This window comes from Pleurodeles waltl, chromosome 8 (genome assembly GCF_031143425.1).
Source record: "Pleurodeles waltl isolate 20211129_DDA chromosome 8, aPleWal1.hap1.20221129, whole genome shotgun sequence".
NCBI classification, from domain to species: Eukaryota; Metazoa; Chordata; class Amphibia; order Caudata; family Salamandridae; genus Pleurodeles; species Pleurodeles waltl.
In genome coordinates this window covers 1,043,177,656-1,043,196,945 of record NC_090447.1, presented here as the reverse complement: position 1 = coordinate 1,043,196,945, position 19,290 = coordinate 1,043,177,656, and positions in this window count along the sequence as shown.

Below are 19,290 nucleotides of genomic sequence, written 5' to 3'. Positions count from 1 at the left end.
CATAAATAAAATGCTTAATCTTGTTGTCTTCAGAGTACAGACTTTGAGTACATTTTCCCTAACTTAAGAGTTTCATAACTTTGGCTTTTCAAATTCCAAGCTCACCATTGCTTAAAATAGTTTCCTATTGCTAGTTTTTGTTATAATATGCAGTATTCTTTGCTGTAATACAAAAAAGAGTACACTGTTCCTATAAAAAGGTGTACAGGTTCAAAGAGAGACACTCCTTTGGTTAGAAGCAAAATCCCTCACACATCCAGTGGATGTCATGTTCATCGCAGGGCTAGCTCCTTGTCAGGCCGGTGCTGCAATGCCTGATGGGCCCCACAGTGGGGTACTTTACCAGAGATCTTTTAATCAAGAGTGTGTGCTGTGCTAGCAGTAGGAATCTATTCGCAGCTACCCTTGAGAAAAAGCAGGAGAAGAAGAAAATTAAAATTGGCTCAAGGGCCTCCAGACAACTAATTTTAATTGGTGTTGAAGCTGTAGGTCAATATTTAAAACAGAGGGGAGTGGAGCAAGAATGAGGTTCCACCACTCTATAAACAACACCAGACTAAACAAGGAAATTCTCCCTTTACTGAAAAATGTGGTCAACATGTTCCATGCCCTAAATGTCATGTGGCGCTTCGTCAGGACCAAAAAAATAACTCCTGAGCCTTGATATACACCTAAATAAGGTTGGAAAAGAAAAAGAACTACTTACATAGTAAGCTCTACTATATTACAGTCCACATAGATGAACCTGTATAGGAAACATACAGAGTGTAGTTGAACACAGTGTAGTGTATCACCAATTGTTAACATGACCCAATAACGTGAGACACTCAGGCCCTCATTACAACTTTGGCGGCCCCCAAGTTGTATCCGCTGTGCGGCCGCTAATGTGGCCGCACTCCCGCGGTGGCCATTTCGAGATCCCCGCTGGGCTGCCAGGCGTAAACCTAGTTTCCGCCCGTGGCCCAGTGGGGATGTCGGCCGCAACACAGGAGCTGGCTCCAAATGGAGCCGGCAGTGTTGCAGAGGTGTGACGGGTGCATTTGCACCCGTCGCGCTTTTCACTGTACACTATGCAGACAGTGAAAAGCTCGATGGGACCATGGCAGGGGACCCCGCGACTCCCCTTTTCACCAGCCTTTTCATGGCGGTTCATACCGCCATGAAAAGGCTGGTGGGAGGGAGACTCGTAATCCACTGGGCGGCATGTCCATGCAGACAATACAAATTTACATATGGACAGATCTCCAAATATATATATATAGATATATATATGTCAACACCAGAGCGGTACGCGCTCTACTGGCGACAAAAATGCAAAAACCCAGCACGCTCAAAACAACGTAATTTATGCATTGTGCTGATATGTTGTGGTTTAACCTTTTGCATTGCGGAGTTCAATCCTGAAAACTTATTTTTAATATGCTTACAAATACTGTTCCTTTGTAATGTATTGCTGCAGGTTTTCAGAGTGTGTTAGGGTGTGGCCCCTTTCCAGGGCCTTCCAGAGACTTTCCCTGCAACATGCCTGGGCGTGGTTCTGGGCTGGGCCAAGACTCTATAAAAGAGAGCCAGCCCAACTCCCAGTGCTCACTATTCAGAGGTCCTGGTGCAGAGCAGCAGCTTTTTCCTGAGCTCCTGTCCCGGTGGCCTATTTGGATCTTCCAGGCTTCTGCACTTCATCCTTCATTGGTGATCATTGTTCCAGGCGGTAAGACGGTGGTTGGACTTTCCCGACACCGTTATTGAGAATTTTCATATTCTTGTTTTGATTCTTAAATGAATAACAGATTACTTGCGCGCTACCATTTCTTGACATTTATTTGGTAGTTTACAAATAGGCAAGACGGACAATTTATTTCATAAAGGTGTGACTTTGTTATTCATTGTGTGCTACCATTTCTTGACATTGGCATGGTGGCTTAAGAATCGGCAAAACGCGCGATTCGTTTTATGGTGTTTAAACATTGTTGTCCATTGCGCGCTCCTATTTCTTGACATTTACATAATGTTTTACGAATTGGCAAGACGCACAACTCGTTTCATGAGGATTTAACTTGGTTGTTCATTGCGCGCTACCATTTCTTGACATTTACATGTTGGCTTAAGAATCGGCAAAAGAAGCGCAATTCTTTTACTTGTACTTTGATCTTGTTATTTATTGTGAGCTGTTATTTCTTGACATTTACATCGTGTTTTACGAATCTGCAAGACATGCGATTCGAATAATGATGATTTGACTTTGATATTCATGTCATGCTACCATTTCTTGAAATTTTACATGGTGACACTCGAATCGGCAAGACGCACGATTCTCTCCTCAAGTTTAATTCATGTTGTTTATTGTATGCCACTATTCTAAGATATTTATTATGTAATATTCGAGTTGATAAGTTATGTGATTTGTTTCCTGAATCCATATTGTTCATGGTGCACAGTCCTTTTATGGTATCTGCAATATGTGCAATTTGTGTTGAAACATTTTAAGAGTACACAGAAGGCCAGAGTTTCTAGATGCAATATTGTATGGTCCTAGTATACATTCTCAAAACAGGATTTATATGACTGGTTTAACATTTAGTCAGAATGTTTTTCTGATTCTCATGTAAAGGAAAGTACTTGAATAAGAAAGTTTTCATTTAATTCATCTTGATTCCACTACAGGTATCCGGCCATCTTGAAACTTAGTGATTTTAAACTTAACTCTTTGATTGTTCATGTTTTCAGAGTGACTAGGTTTAGAATATAGTCTAGTATTGATTTCAGGAGATATAATTTTCATATTGTGTGTTCTAACCTTTTTCTTACTACAGGTCTCCTTCCAAGCTGTTCCCTTCCTAATCCCTTCTTCCCCTCTTGAACTCTCTCAGTCTCTGTGATTTATCTATCAGAGTCTTGGAGCTGTTTAGTGGTGGATGTTTTGGGAACGTGCACAGACCCCGTGGATCTGGTGACTCTGACAATATATATATATTTAATATACAATATACAATACATAATTTGTTTTCCTTTTCTGTCATGGACAACCAAATAATATTCTGGTATAGTTATTGCCCTGTGTCCTCTTACTCAGTGTAAATACATCCATTAGATTACAAAACCAAATTACAGTCTGTTCTCTACTATGAGTGCTGACATTCATCCAAACAATCCATGAGAAGTATAAAAAAACAGCTGTTGACAGGCGTTCTAATAAATAAACGTTATGTGTGGAAGTCACTCGTGAGTGTATCCATAGTCCAAGATACTCGAGTGGTGTTGAGTTTTTCTAGGAAAAGCTGTTCTATGCGGTCGGTAACGGACGGAGGTGGGAGAGCAGTACAGAACAAGTAGGTTCTCACTATAAAACGTCCGTTATTATCAGGACAATCAATCATGTCAGCACGATGTTTAGAATTCTTGGGGAGTGCGGAACAAACACCACCGTCCAATAAGGAAGATAAAATACTCACTGTACTAATGTTGTCCCACGCTGAAGACATACCTGGCGGCCGACATCCCGGAAGTGGAGTGGGAGCAGCCGTTGCGTCAGATAAAAGTCAAAGCATCTGGCGGGGTGATATCAGAATACTTTAACCTCTATAAGGTGTTAAAGGGTAATCACTCCTGCCTACCCCTATTCATAATGGGAATATGAGAGTTTCCGTTTACGTAAACGGAAAGGGGAGAAACACATTCAACTAAATACAATTGTCTAAAACAACAAGGGGCAAAAACAGAAACAAAACAACACCACAAAAGCCGGCTCTTGCATCGCACTAAGATTACGGAGATCATGCAAGATGTCGGTAAACAGGGGCACGTACTTAATGAAACCAGGAATCAATTCAGGAGGTTATGTAAACACAGCCTCCTCCACAAACTAGCGCTCCAAAAGAAGGGATTATCTGAGCTGTAAAATCAATAGCTGATTGAAAGCATGAAAAAACATAAAATAGAAAAATAGTAGTATGTTTAACTCTGGGCTATTTAGGGAACAGATTGGCCAGCTAAAGGTATGTAAATGACCTGAAGATGAAACATAAAACATTAAAGGAACCGTGCCATTCTAGTACATTCGGTCATAGGAAATAGTGGGGAAATACACATTGTGTACCTTAAAAGAAACTCATCCATGGGATATCATCATTCAGCCCATTAGTATGCGTCCTTAGTTTGAAAACACAACATTATTATTTTTCAAAAAGACTCTTAGGGCCATTGTTCAAATGATTAGGACACTCTAACACTACCCACCGCATGTCTTTAGGGGAGTGATTGATTTCACAGAAGTGAACACTCAGTTTTGTAGTTGTCCGTCCACATCTAATGTTACTACGGTGCTCATTGATTCTTATCTTGACAGGTCTTGTGGTCATCCCTACGTAACTTAACTGGCAAGGACAAGTGATTATGTATATTCAGTTACGGGTATTACAATTTGTATGATTGGACAGATGCCATCGTCCAACTGGGTGTAGATCTAAGGTATCTGTCCGTGAGGACAAACATTGCAATTGCCACATGGATGATGTCCTTGTATTGGTTGGGCATGCCATAAGGAGGACTGGTTAGATTTGGAAGTCAGCACCCTGGGACGAGTATGGACTACAAGATATTTTTTGTCAGTTTAAAAGAATTTGATGTGTCATTGTGGTTGTAGTAGTTCCTCAGTTTTTCTAAAGCTATAATATTAATGCATAAGTATAACTACTAACTCTCATTTTTCTAGCAGTTTAGTGCCTGTGATAATTTTGATCAATCATACAGTTGGAGATCACCTAGGTGAGAGTCAAACCTCACTGTGATACCTTTCCTGTTAGCACACTACCATTATCATAAAGAAGGCACCTTCCAGTAGGGAAGATTGACATAGGGATCAGTTGCCAGCCATCACTTCATCTATTCAGGAAAGAGAACTATGTGTGAACTAAACTACTGTTCTTAGAATATAATAACTTTTACTGCAGATGATGTATGTGATTGGTTATTTATGTTTCTGTGGCAATAGAGGGAATGGCAGCATACCCTCCTAACCTATCATGCACATTGAAAAGTGGATTAAAAAGAGACTACACGAAAATCCATGAGTGCAAAGTAAAACACAAAACAGTTCAGACATAAAAAGTGGATTGTAAAAATGTCCCCTTTACTAACATATAAATGATAAAATATAATACCCACCTTCTGCACCCACAATAGGCCCACATCATTCTCCATCCTCACCCATGTTCAAATTCAATATAAATGTCCATTGAGAAGATAAACTGCCCTGCCTAAATTCCGACCCTCTCCACCCAAAAAAATAATAATTAAAAAGGGCTAATCAAGAGCATTCTCAATGAGGGTCTCCAGGTGTTAAATCTGGGCCTTGAGGCATGCCATATTAGGGCCCAAGTATGCCAGTTGATGCAGCAAGTGGCAATAGTGTAGCCGGTCTGAAAAGGGGCAGCAACAGTGACGGTGACAGGTAGTTCCAAACGGCCAGCAGTGCTGGTGTGGCCTGGAGGCGCAGGCTTGGCTGGTAGAACAGGGCCCTCATTATCCATCAGCAACTGTTGGTGTGGCGTGACAGCCTCCAGCTTCTGCCTCTGGAGTTGGGTTGCAATCTCCTGCCGGGTCAGTGGTGGACCAGCAGAAGTAGCTATATCAGGAAACATTAAAAAAAAGAAAATGTAAAGAATGGAATGTGCAAACACTTGTGTTCCTAAATTATATAGTGGTGCAGTACAAGTACATTTCTGTTCCCTTATGGCCATTGGAAGTTTTTGATGTGAAGTCAGTCACAAGGACATGATTTTAACAATACATGTTACATGCCTCACATAAAAGCCCTGGCTGGCCTGTAAAGGAAGCAGTATAATATTTAAAAAATCAAGTGACTTTTTTTTCTTGTAAAGGATTTCCTGAAAATATTAGGCCACACATCCAATTTGTGTGAAAAAAAGGAAAATGACTCTGTTTAATAAGTAAGGCATTATCCACTATGGAGGACAATTATTAAATTATTGCTGTGCTAAAAGACTAGAAGCTTGCTAGCTAGCACAGGAGATACACATTTGCTACTTTCTGCAATCTGTAGCTTGGGGAGCTGCAATGTAGATAAAATTACCTTTGATTCCAATGGCCCTTTCTTCTCCAAATGCCTTTCAATTCTACCCTGTCCCCAAAGAGGCAGATGAATAATATGTCATGCACGTTATGTATAAGATGCAGATATTAGATATCCTCTCTAAGTAGAAAGTGGGGAAAAATGATGCACTGCAGGATAGGGAAAGGAACAGGAAATAATATTTTATTGGGTATGTTCATCACAGACGATCCCATCTGCAAAACACAAAATTACAAACACTTTATCCCACTTAACGTCCTGGTCTTACCCTCAAACAAAAATTGTTTAAATCAAATACATTTACTTGGCAGTAAGGGAAGGAAACTTGACTTGTTAAGACTAGAGGTTTGTGGAGGTGGTTACTCTTTCACAAATATAACAGATAATCCTGTCCATGGTATTACAACTCATAATACGGTGGATAGGATATCCACCACATTTATGACAGAGTAACCCCCTCCACCAAACTCTAAATCTGGTCCTTAGTCTGCTGCAGCAGGGTAAGGTACAGGTAAAAGACCGGGTAGGAACTTTAGAGGTTTTGCTATAGAATAGTGTGGGGGTACACTGATGATGTGTCTAATGAGCTTAGGTTTAGTCAGTCACTACAGTTGAAACTGAAAGGTGATGAACGTCAAATTTGAACAGGCATAAATACATTATGAACGCCAATGCCATATGAACCACTTGTGATGTAACGTGGCACATGCCAAAAATAATTTGTCAATGTTTTAGTAGGATGTGACAGAACTTAGGAACAAATAAGGGACTGCAATACTAGGAAAAGTCTGAGTGGGCAGTGGGAGGGAAGGGAGAGACACCTTGTTTTTGTTTCAGTTTGCAATCCATTGAAAGCTTTGTAAATGTCAACAGAAGCAGACACACATTACACATCCAACACTGCAGTGTCAGATTGAACTATGCTGCAGTTAGTTACCTAACAAATACAGTGGGTATACTAGTCATTCTAAATAACCAAGCAATGTGACTTTCAATCGCCCATCTCTGCTGCCACAGAAACTCCCCTTTCAGGTGCTGCTGTGTTATTTGGTGCACTGGTGTTGGCACCAGTACTGGTGGTCTGTGTGGCTTGAAAACCATTACACATTTTAGATGCCTGATACACCTTCCTCTTTTTATTTTGTTTAATAATAAATGCAACTGCCATGAATGACTACACTTCAGTTTGCAGTATCTTCTTTCCTATCTAATATATTACGTTGGGTGCATTGTTGGTTGACAGGGTCAGAACAGCCAGTAATCAAGCCAAGCATAATGGAGGTGCAGAGATATAATGAAGACAGTGTCATTTAAAGTGCAACAAAGGGGTAGAATAAATAAACTGATCAATGAATGAAGGACATATGGTTTTGGTTGACAAATGCAATGGGACCAACTTCACACATCTTTCCTGTCAAGCTGCGTTGTCATTCAAACTGCATACTGATACTGAATAATAATAATATATAGAACACAGCATGGAGGGTAACCATAACCATAATAATAACAATAATATTAATAATAATAATAATAATAATAATAATAATAATAATAATACGTGCAACAGAGCATGGAGGGGTAACCATATTGATGTCCACTCTCTTGTAATTTGAACATGAGCAAGAAATGTAAAGCTTTCTAAGCAAACAAGGGTAGAAGAGTCTGCGTGGGTCTGCAAACTCTGCAATCTTCACAGTATAGTACCTAATCTATTGTCTTAATCTTACAGAACCAATCCACAGGGTATGTAAGTTAGGGGAGAGGGTAAACTTAATAACCAACCAGAAACAAGCTGCAGATTAGTACAGACAGGATGATGTTAGCTGCAGAAACAAGAGATATAGAAAAAAGGATAATGGAGGGAGGGAAACAAGAATAATCATTACATAGAATGAAGATGATTTAAAAAAAAGTCACAGTATAAGAAAAAGGAGTAAAAATTATTTGAATGGGGAGTTATAGAAATAAAATAACATTGATGAGAACCTACTGTGGTGATAGTGGTTGCACTTCCACCCACTGCGGCACTGATAGTGATACCCTCCAAGCCCGACCCCCTGATGCATTCTTCTTGCCATTGGGTTCTTGTGTAAGAATTAAAGACAATAACAATAATAGATTAGTGGTACAGTTAATCTTCTAGAAAATATTTTAACAGGTACATGCAGTAACAAATTGACATTGTACTTTTCTAAATTAGATCACCTATATTGTTGAGTTGACCTGTTTCTAATTTCTGAAACATTACCTAAGCCCTACCCCAAATTTCCTGAAATACATTTGGAAATACCAATTCATTACAAGGAATGATCTTTGCTTCTCAAATCGCAACTCTCTATGATGGACCATCTCAGCCATTTTCCCATAGGTGTATAATAGAAGGATTCAGAAAATACTACCCACTCATGTTATAATACTACTGCTACCATAGTACTACTATCTTAGTGACAGGAAGACAGGAGAATCAGCATAACTCCCTAAATAATCAGCCCAAGCGAGCGCCTACAGCAACGAGCAGAACTAGGTAACGCCGAGCACCTGGCTCGCTCATATTAGCTCACACATTGCATGGGCATGGAATGCCCCATATTTAAAGCAAGAGGTTTCCCAAAAGAAATATAAGATATGGAAGGGTTGGACAGAGACTAAGAGTATACACTTGGAACCTTATCCTGACACCCCATGGACGAATAAAGGTATAGGGAATCGACAGGGAAAGGAGGAGCTGGGTGAGGGATCGAGGAGACGGGGATAATGCAGCCATGGAATTTGCAACTATTGCGGACCCACCTTCAAGATTAGTATGTTCAAAATATTTCTCTGCAGTGTTGCAATGCTTGAAGAGGCACACTATACTTGTATTGAGTGTTATCGAGTTACCTCAGTTGAAATTTCCCCCAAAAAATGTGTCAATTTGGCTCACATAATATTAGTAACATTACATGAACTTATCTAACCTCTGAGTGTGAGCAACATGCTATCTGAAACAAAAATAGCATTGTAGGGCACAGTAAAATTAGAAATAATTAATTACTAGTACTCACCATGTCCAGCAACGTGGATGCCCAGCAGGTCGAGCGGGTCCTTCTCCTGCTCTAGGATATCGCCCCAGCAGTGCATTAGCTGCTGCTCAGTGTGTTGAACCCCATCACTTTGGCAGACAGAACGGGGCACCCTCCCAACTAGTAGCTGTTGCTCCCACAGGCTGTACCCACTCCCAGGCCTGCCACCTGCTGCCAGCATGGAGGAGGTGGCACTGTACAAAACAAATCAAGTGCAGCCATCTCCTACTTGCAAAAACTGATCCAAGGCTACACCCCCTGGTGGTGCTGGCAACCGAAGGTTGTGCAGTTCACTGCACTGGCACTGCCTCTGCCTCTCCCACAATCTGTAATGGCATTGGGTGGGAATAAAAAAAAGGAACAGGAGGGAAGAGAAGAATTAGAGAGGAGCCAAGAGAGGGCATGGTGTTCAGCTTACTTCTGTTGACAATGAGGGATGGTGCAGCTTAGATTTTTAATCAGGTTAATATGTAAAACAGCATGTTCTAAAAGATGGTAGTAGAAGTGAAAATAGAGAGCATTTTAGTGAAAAGTCAGTTTATTGGTATGGCAAAAGGAAGGTGGGGTATATTGGCATAAAAAGGCTTTACTTATTTGATTTGCCTTGGCCTTTGAGGAAAGCATGAAAAACACAGATACTAGTCAATATACTGAACTACTCTTACTGTGGATGGTAAATGGTAGATTTGAAATGACCCATACTTAACTTTTCATTAGTTCAGTCCAGGAATTAGATATTAATAGTGATCCCTATCTGAAATGATGATGTCTGGAAGGCCATAATATCACAAAATGTGATGTAAGAAAACTGTGTGGATATTCCTTAAAGGCATTATTTGTTTCCATCTAGAAAAGTAGTCTATGATGATCAAAAAACTTGTAAACCTTTGAAAATTTGGTATAAATCAACCATAAACCCTATTGTATTATTTGACCCTGGTTCTTTTGACAGAGGCAGGGGTTTACCTAACCCAGCTGGTCTAGTAAGTAAGGTCTTACTTTATAACAATTTTTCCTATATTTCTTGACTGTGTCAGTCAAACCTGGCCACCAAAAATAATGGCATAGTCTTAATTTTGTAGACCTGTATAACCAGCAACTGGAGACACATGACACTAATTTAGAACTTAATCTTGTAACTTTTGCAATGGATGTTGAAAACATCACCTCAGTAGAACATTACCCTCTCTACGGTCTCTGAGATTTATTATGTAACCATTAAGTATAGTTGAGAGATTACAGAGCTCTTTCTATGTGCGTAAAAAATATTTTTCGTCCTTTGGTACAGTAGTCAGTGTCAATATAGTCAGTGAATGGCATGACTGCCCTTATTCAGCTGTCTTCCTTGTCAAGACATTGGTTTTCCCATAATGGTGGACAGGTCAATATGTAATATCACAGCAAAATCAAAAATCACCATAATGAGCATTGTTGTTAAATAAAATAATTGGAAATATGATCATTTGGATGTATGGTTGGTATATTCTGTGACTGTATGGCTGGCCAGTAATGTATGAAGGTTTCCTAGATATCCTGTTCTCTAATCCTTTCCCTGTACATCAATGCATTGCAATCCCACAATCTACTTATGGTAGACAGGATGTCTGCATGATTTATTTTATAGTACCTCACGTGTATCATTCATAGTATTCACCTGCCTTGTAGTCAGGGTAAAATTGAAAGGTATTTTGGAGAAGAGCAAGGCCATTGGAATAAGATAATTGTCTATTACACTAGCCCCAGTTGCAGACAGTAGCAAAGTACAACTAACAAGTATGACTAAGGTGCCAGCTGAGCTAGCATGCCGATATTAATTTATCACAACAGGAGAGAGAAGAACACTTGTACTCGATAGTGCATAATGGCTGTGACTCTAATCACATCAAGATAGAATGGCCTGAGGTGACCAGCAAATGTACTGCTATTGTGCAACTACATCATTTTAAACAAGTGCTTTGTACAGAGGATTGTTGCAATTTATCATTTTTCTTTCTTAATATAGCTACTCCTCCTGGTCCACCTTCCAGGTAGGAAATAGCAGCCCAGCTGCGGCAGGGAAGCTGAAGGCCATCAGGGTTGAATATCAACAGCTGGTGGTCCTGGAGGAGAAGAAGGAGGACGAAGCAGCTGCCAATGCCCAGGGCCCCTGCCAGGCCCCAGCACCTCCAGCCTCTCAACACTGGTGTCACAGTCAATTGGCAGTCTCCTTCTGCATTTCCATTCCTGCTGCCCCACCCTCAGGCTACGCTTTTCAATGCTACATCCTGTAAAGGCTGGTGTGGATAGAAGCCAGGTAGACAAGTATGGAGGGGTCCAGAAAAAGCTCCGGACCCGCCATTAGTGCCCTCTTCTGCCCCTTATATTTCCTTTGTTGTGGGAGGAGAGTGTGGAAATTTGGGTTTTTGGGACTGGTCCCAATGGACTTTTCTTCTATCATGGCCAATTGCATTTTCTGGACATTGGTTGTGGACAGGGATTCTTGTTTGGGGAGAGGGGTTGGACAATAGTGGGTGGAAGGAATTTGTTTTATGTTTTTTTTTTAGAGTTAGTGAATATTTAATGTTATTTATGCCTCAAATCTTTTTTGGGGTGTTTTACTTTACACAGCTGCCTTTTAGGGCAGCAGGTTTTTAAAAGAAAAAAATCTGATGATAATGTATAACAGTTGGTTATGTGGTTATTTAACCTTGTCCAACTACTCACCTAGTCTGTACTCTATAGTCTGCAACTATATTGACCCATAAGAAATGAGGGGATTTGCCCTTGCTTACTATATTGCCTAAAAGTATATCAATGCTTCAAAGTTGTCTGACCTGAAAAGATGAATAGATGAATTGAGGGCTGCATGGTTTCCCAAGGTGCCATGGTGGTGGTAGTAGTAGCATGCTAGTGCACTATCATGGAAGGCATCAGAAGCAAGGTCCCACTCTCACCTAGGTGAATTCAAATGAAGATCCTGCGCACTGAGTTAGTGTTGCATTCACCATATCTGCCCCACCAAGTATGTGATCAATTAATGGTGTAAATTAATGAGTCACACCTCAATAAATCACACAGCCCAGAGGGAGAGTGTTAGGAATTTGATGAATGGATGGGAAACAGGACCTAAGGGAAAGTGTGATAAAAAGATAAACACTACACAAACAAAATATTCACCTGTATATTGATCAGTAGCCTGTTGTGGGAATAATAGAAAGGAATAAGTATGGCACAGTTTACTTAAATACACTGGAAACAGTCTGTCAGTCCCAGAGAGACCCCAATTATATATCTAAATGTGAGAGCAATTAAAACAACCAATAATCTAACTCACAACTGTTATGATCATCATCATAACAACACTTAGCCTAGAGCAAGTGTATAATGTGAAGATGTGACATCATCCACCACATGTCTGTCTCCAGTAACCTACAACATCAGGCCTTCCACTCAACTACAGTATTGGATTTTCCAAATCAAGTAATTAATGCACTTCTCACGGTCCAAAAAGTTGAGTAGGCCTCTTAGAGTCACCGCCATGTTGATTAAATTAAGTTGATAACTTCCTTCATCTGGCAGTTGTAGAAGTTGTCAATTCATGTTCTGAGTCATTCCATCATCTGTCTGACTCCGATTAAAGATTATGTCCTACTCTGTACCAACTCCTCCGGAGAGTCGTAGTCTCACAACCCAATTGAGATAGAGCAAACTGCAATGCAATCCTGTGTTGAACAACAACAGAAACACTGAGTAGTTTTTTTGTGTAGAGCAGATTTGTGTTTGTTAGCTAAATGGACTGGTCGGCTCTTTGAGAAGCCTGAACCAGAAAACAAAGCAGTGTGAAACCAGCAAACAAATCTTGCTAGGTGTCAAAGAGGAAGGAAAGAAAATCACCTTCAGGAAAAAATATTTCACAAATTAGACCACAACATTGTAAATCAATGACAAACACAATCAAGCTCAATAATTATAGTTAACCAATAAACACTCACTCTCATTGTCTGCCACCACATGAATCATCTGACCGTTTAATCAAAAATCACTCATATATCATTCATTGGTGCATAGCATTATTTACCTGCTCCCATTATGCACAGTGTTACATTGCTGATCCTCTTTGATTCATAAAACAAAACACACATTGGCCAGTCTAAGCTGTAAATCAAATATTCTGAGGCAGTCCAGATAGGGGATAAAAGAAAGGGTAGGCATGGTATGAAGGCATGCATTGTCTCTCCAATGTCCTTGAAGGGATTTGGGGGAGGCTTCTTTACTGCAACTCCAATCCAGCCATACTTGTGTCTAAAATGGTGGCAGTTCATTAATCAGGGAGACACAAACAAACAAAATAATAATGTCCCCCGAGCTAGCTATATCCTTTTTGTCTTTATTTTTTCAAACTAGTATGTTGATAGAAAGTTCTATGGTGGCCTAGGTATACTCAGGGAAGTAGAGTTCATCCTTAAACTCAGGTGGTTCACCCAGAAGCTGATGAGCTAAAACACTACCATGACCTGAGTCATCCACACCCTCCTCCTGATGTACAGGTATGCTCTAATTCGGGGGTATAAAGTGGTGATTCATTTTGATCATGGTCAATAGCTCAAAGTTTTTGGGTATGAGAGTCCTTTTCACTGTAACAACTGTACCAGCTGCACTGGACGCATGCTCAGCAGACACACTGGCTAGAGGGCAAGCCAGATACTTTATTGCCAATCTGCTGAGCACTGGCCACTGGTGCCTCTTCCCATACCAATACACCAATGGGTTTTGATCCAGATAGACCTCTGTTGGGTCATCCAGGTAGGCCTGGACCATCCTCTCAAAAGTCATTGGTTCTTCACCTGGTTCAACCTTGTTTGCCTTTGATTCTACACTGGTCTTACCTCTGCCTTTTGAATCCAAATAAATGCAAATTTAGGGGATGCTGCTCCTGTTCCTGTTGTTGTTGTTGCTTGTGTTGTTTTTTGCTGCTGTGAGCTAACAGCACTGTCTGCAGGCTATATGGAAGTTGTAGGCTGCACCCTACAACTTTTGCCCATGAGTGGGCCTCTAATTCCCAGCCATTCTTTTTCTAGGTTGCTGGCTTTCTCATCAATCCATGTCATGTAGGTTGAAACATCCCCGTCTAAAAAAAAGGAATGAAAGTGAGCAGTAATTGTTTGTATCCTGGGTCAAGAATTGTGGCACAGATATAATGTGTGGATGACACAATGTCTCTTTTCAGCCTTGTACCAACAGATAAGGGAAGAATTAAGCTCTCCACCAACTCCTGCACATCTGTTTTTTCATCCACACCTGCCTACGTTTCAGACACCTCTTTTAGCTGTACCTGCAGCATATGCAACAATAGGATAGCTTGGCCCATGGTACAGTCCTCCTTGCTGACTTCCCTTGTGAAAATTTCAAAAGGAAGCAACATCTCTGTCAGACATTTGACAAGGACCCATTAGTCCATCTCAGCGATCAAGCCTTTCACAATTGCATTCCTTCCTTGCACAACATAATCATTGATCAGTCTGCATTACTCAAGCAGATGTTGCAACAGGTAATGAGTTGAATTTCAACATGTTGACCCCTTCTGTATGAGTGCTTTAACTGGCATTCTTTTATCACACTGGAAATCCTCAACAGCTTCCTTGCTTTAAAAGAATGGCTGAAATGAGTGAAGATTCTTCTGCATGTGGACAGTAAGTTGCTGACTTCGGGTTCTTTTTTGAGAAAGTCCTGTACAATGATGTTGATCCAGTGTGCCAAACACAGGACCCTGAAATAGCCACCATCTGACATGACCTTTACTATATTACTGACATTGTCTGTAGCAACAAATCAAATGTTAAGTCCTCTGGGGCAGAGCAATGCAAATATCTTGTTGTTAAAGTCATCCAAGATGTCTGCAGGTGTTTAGCATTTCTCCATGGCAAACAAAGCAACTGTTGCATGCTTCCAAAAACCATTAAAAATGTCAGCAATGTCAGCACTTGCAGATATAATTTTTCTAACCTTCACAAAAGAGATCCAGTGTGTAGTGATGCACATGTAATCAGTGGCTTGGCAACTGGTCCATATGTCTATCATTAGGTGGATTGTGTGGACAGTACTCTGCTACAAAGGTTAGGTTACTTGACCAATTCCAGCACACCGTGATTTAGCATGGAACAGCAGCTCTGACAAAATAAGTCTGCCTGGCAACCTTCCATTTCAGGCAAATGGCCACCACAAATTCTAGAAAACCCACTCCTTCCACAAAAGAAAAAGGGAGGAGGTTCAGCTCTAAGATTTTGGCCAGCTTCCTGTTGCCATTAGGTGTTTGCGTTCGTACTGCCCCTCCTGCCTAAACATGCCAGTAATGGCAGCCTAGATTTTTTTACTTTACTGGTGCCTCTGATGTGGGTGACTTCTTGAAAGCAGAAAGTGATGGTAGGCTCAATGTGAGTTTCAGCGGGGAGGCCACTGTATGTTCTTACTTTGGTGTCTCTACCTAACTCTGAGTATTGTACCATTGCAATGTTGATGATGTGGGTGATAAAAATTCTGCACTGCAGGGGTCCGGGCTGATTCGTGTCATGAAAATGTCACCCTCTTCTTCATCTTCACTTTCCACCATGATCGGATCAGATTCTCTGCTCTTGCCACCTTAACTAACACCACTTGCAGGTTTTTGCCCACTAAGGTGTGCCTCACAGCTGATTGCGTGGTGTTTTCTCAAATAAGTTGTTTGGCCTCCGGTACCATAGTTTGCACCAAACCTACCCCGACTAACACTTGCTTGGCAATTGGAACATTTGGCAATGTTTGGCTCCTTTTCACTAACTGCAAATAAGTCTCAAACTGGAAATGTCAATTTTTTTACACTGGTGTTACTGCCAATGTTAGAAGAATTGCCTACTTCTACTGAGGTGGATGTAGGTCACAGCGGGAGCCTTGTTGTAAATATGGAAGATGGTGGAGTTGCTGTCTGTTCCACCTCCCTCAGAGCAGGTTGAGACTGCGGGATAATGTTGAACTCCATTGGGGCTGGCTCACATCCATGATGACTGGCTCATGTTCAAACTCATCATCCTCTTCTTCTTCATCCAAAAATCTAAGGCTTTCAGAAACCTTCCTTTTCACTCCTTGTCCCTCCTAGGGTGTCTGAGACTGATGCAGCATCCAAGCGGAGTATTGATCATCAGAAGGGGAGCTTGACGAAGAAGATGACGGAGATCTGTAAGACATGGGATCTTGTCAATTCTTTTACTTCCTCAGCATTAAGCTTAATATCCTGATGTGCTTCTGCTTCAGCAGGAACCTCAAGTGCTGGCAGTTGCTGTTGTTGTCCACTGAGCTGAGTTTCCAGCAATGATTGTGTAATACTTTAAGAAAGAGATAAATCTAATTCAACATCGCTGCTTGTCAGTGTTTCCATGATTAGAGTGGCTACCTCTTTGCCAGACATGGACTTGGGCCTAGTTTGGAGTAGGTCTGTTGATGCAGGAGTGCTACTCCCAGCTTGCTCTTCAGAGGCGGTACAACACGCACACGTTTTTGCCCAAAAAAGGTCTGAGACAACATACCAATGGTAGGAAGCTCCTTCTTATCATTAGCCATTTTCTTGGAAGCACCTTTCTTTGGGGTCATTTTGAAGCTGTCATTTGGTATTAACACCTAACTTCATAAGTTGAATTATGTCCATGTTGTGAGTGTGGTAGAGTGTCTCGTCATGCCCAAGCCTTCTGTTTGGTAGTACTGTGGTGATGTCTCTTTCTCTTCTCTTGTGCACCTAAAAGTTAACATGCAAGAAAAATATCTGAGAAATGTTGCATTGTTTCAGTTCAATTAATAGTGCAAACAATATCATGATATGGTTACTTAAATTATAAATAATTAACAATACAGTGATAAAACCACACCAATATAATATTTCATCATCGTATAAACTCAGGAAAGATATGAAAGGGCAACAACTACAACATACAGATGTAACTGTTAGCTTCATGTGCATCAAGTTGGCATGTAGCCCTCGGGGAGGTGCTGGTGACAATAGAATAATCCTTAGAACATATTGTGCAGCTGTGCGCCTATGGCAGACATGAAGCTGATGGGAAAAATGGAAAGAAAAATGTAAAAATAAATAAAAAATGTTTTTTTTTAAAAAATTAAGAAGAATAAAAGCAAACAATTGAAAACATTAAAATGAAATAAATTAATAAAGATGTACTAGGGGAAGAAGACTAGAATGATAAATCCATGGGATTTGGGAGGCAAGGAGTAGAGCAGATGAAAAACACAAAAAGTATATAATATAATACATAATAAAATACTCTTCATACAGTACATTTAGTATGAGCATTGAGCTACCAAGCCTCAAGCATAACACACAAAATGGCCACCAGTCACATGGTCAAACAACAACCAGTAAGGAGGCATGGCCAAAACCAAGATCAAATGCAGGCCTAAAAGCACACTAGCTGCCTACACAAAATGCCCGCCAGCCTCATGGTCAAACATCAAGCAGAATGAATGGGTCCCTGGCTACATGGCATGGGGAACAAAGTCAAATGGCAACCTAGGACAAACACACTCACACACTGGCCAGACGAAGATGCATTAGTAACACAGTAGAAAAAATCAGCATTGTCAGCAATTCCAAAAACGAAAATTAAATGGACTAAACAAGTAAATTTTAAAACAACTGGAAGTTAGAGCCTCTGGTGCACTTCTCTTTTTTAAAAAGAAAGTACATTAAAAATTTACTCTTTGCACAAAAATCCCCAACATGATTGGACCTTTAGAGAAGGGCCCATATTTATATTTTTTGTGCCGCATTTGCGTAATTTTTTGATGCAAAAGTGGTGCAAACTTACAAAATACAATTATATTTTGTACATTTGTGCCGCTTTTGCGTAAAAAAATGACGCAAATGGAGCGCAAAAAAGTATAAATATGGGCCAAGGTTTTTAACTCCAAATTGTCTTTTTGAGGAGATTTAGCTGCTTGATCCAGGTTGCAGCCACGGTTGTTTGCGGACTCACGGGCAGGTTGCAAATATCACTTGAGCTCGGGAGTGCCCTGCACATTCCGCACACATGCTAACACATCAAAAGCATGCTAATGGGGAAAAAACTCTGCTCCGTTGCAGAGTGTGCAGTCTATTAGTAACTTTGTGTTCGCAGTGGAATGTGGAGTTGCCGAATTCTGCAAACTCCGAGAGCGGAGAAGAGTTTTATGCACTGACCTACTGGTAATCCCCAAACAGTTCAAAGACTTGTTTCAAGATGGTCACAGAGATTTATCCGCAGGGTAACTTTGCCTGCTGGACTTTGGCAGTGGAATGCCTGGACTAGCTACAACATCATTTGCAGAATAGATCTGTAGAGTTAGGAATGCCACTGGGGAAAAATGACACTGCCCTATAACTAAGATCTCCTTAGAGTTTAGAGGGATAATTGCACAGAGGAAGGTAGGTGTATGTCACTTCTTGCCCATAGTTTGTATCTTTGGCAGTGAAATACTACAGAAAGCAAGAGAATGAGTGGGTGAAAGCATCCAGGTAGCCCAGCAAGATGTTTCCGGAGGTACAAGCCACAAGGTTAGAGGGCAGGGATCCAAGATGGAAGTAAGTGTAGGAGGTGGGCATCGCCCACAATGGGAGGACAAGTGGGCTAGGGGTTGTATTCTCTGACAGGAACACATGCTAAAAATCGTATTTGGGGTGTGGCTATGATGACTCCCAAAATGGCGACAATTCATTAGTGCTCTTGGGACTCCTTCCCACGGTTGATGTCCAGTGCTGACAGGGGACTGATTTGGCACTAGGTGATATTCCTAGGGTGCAGGGAGATTGATAGGCATGGTGGGGCACATAGAGATGACTCAAACAATAAACAGCCATGTGGTAAACAGTGCATGGGCGTCCCTTTAAACATGACAACACCAGCCCCTGCACAACAAGCTCCAAGAAGAATGGGGACTGAGGTGGGTCAGGAAAAGGCAGATGATTACCTTCAGGTTCTAACATGTGCTACTTGGGGAGATTGGGGATGTTACTCCCACAAAGCTTGCACTGATGGTGGCCTCCTTCAATAGAGGCATTGTGCAGTGAGCAATGCACGCCTCCACTGGACAGTTCACCCTGATTCCTCACCCTTGCTCCTGAGAAATTTAGGGGCTCATGTCTAA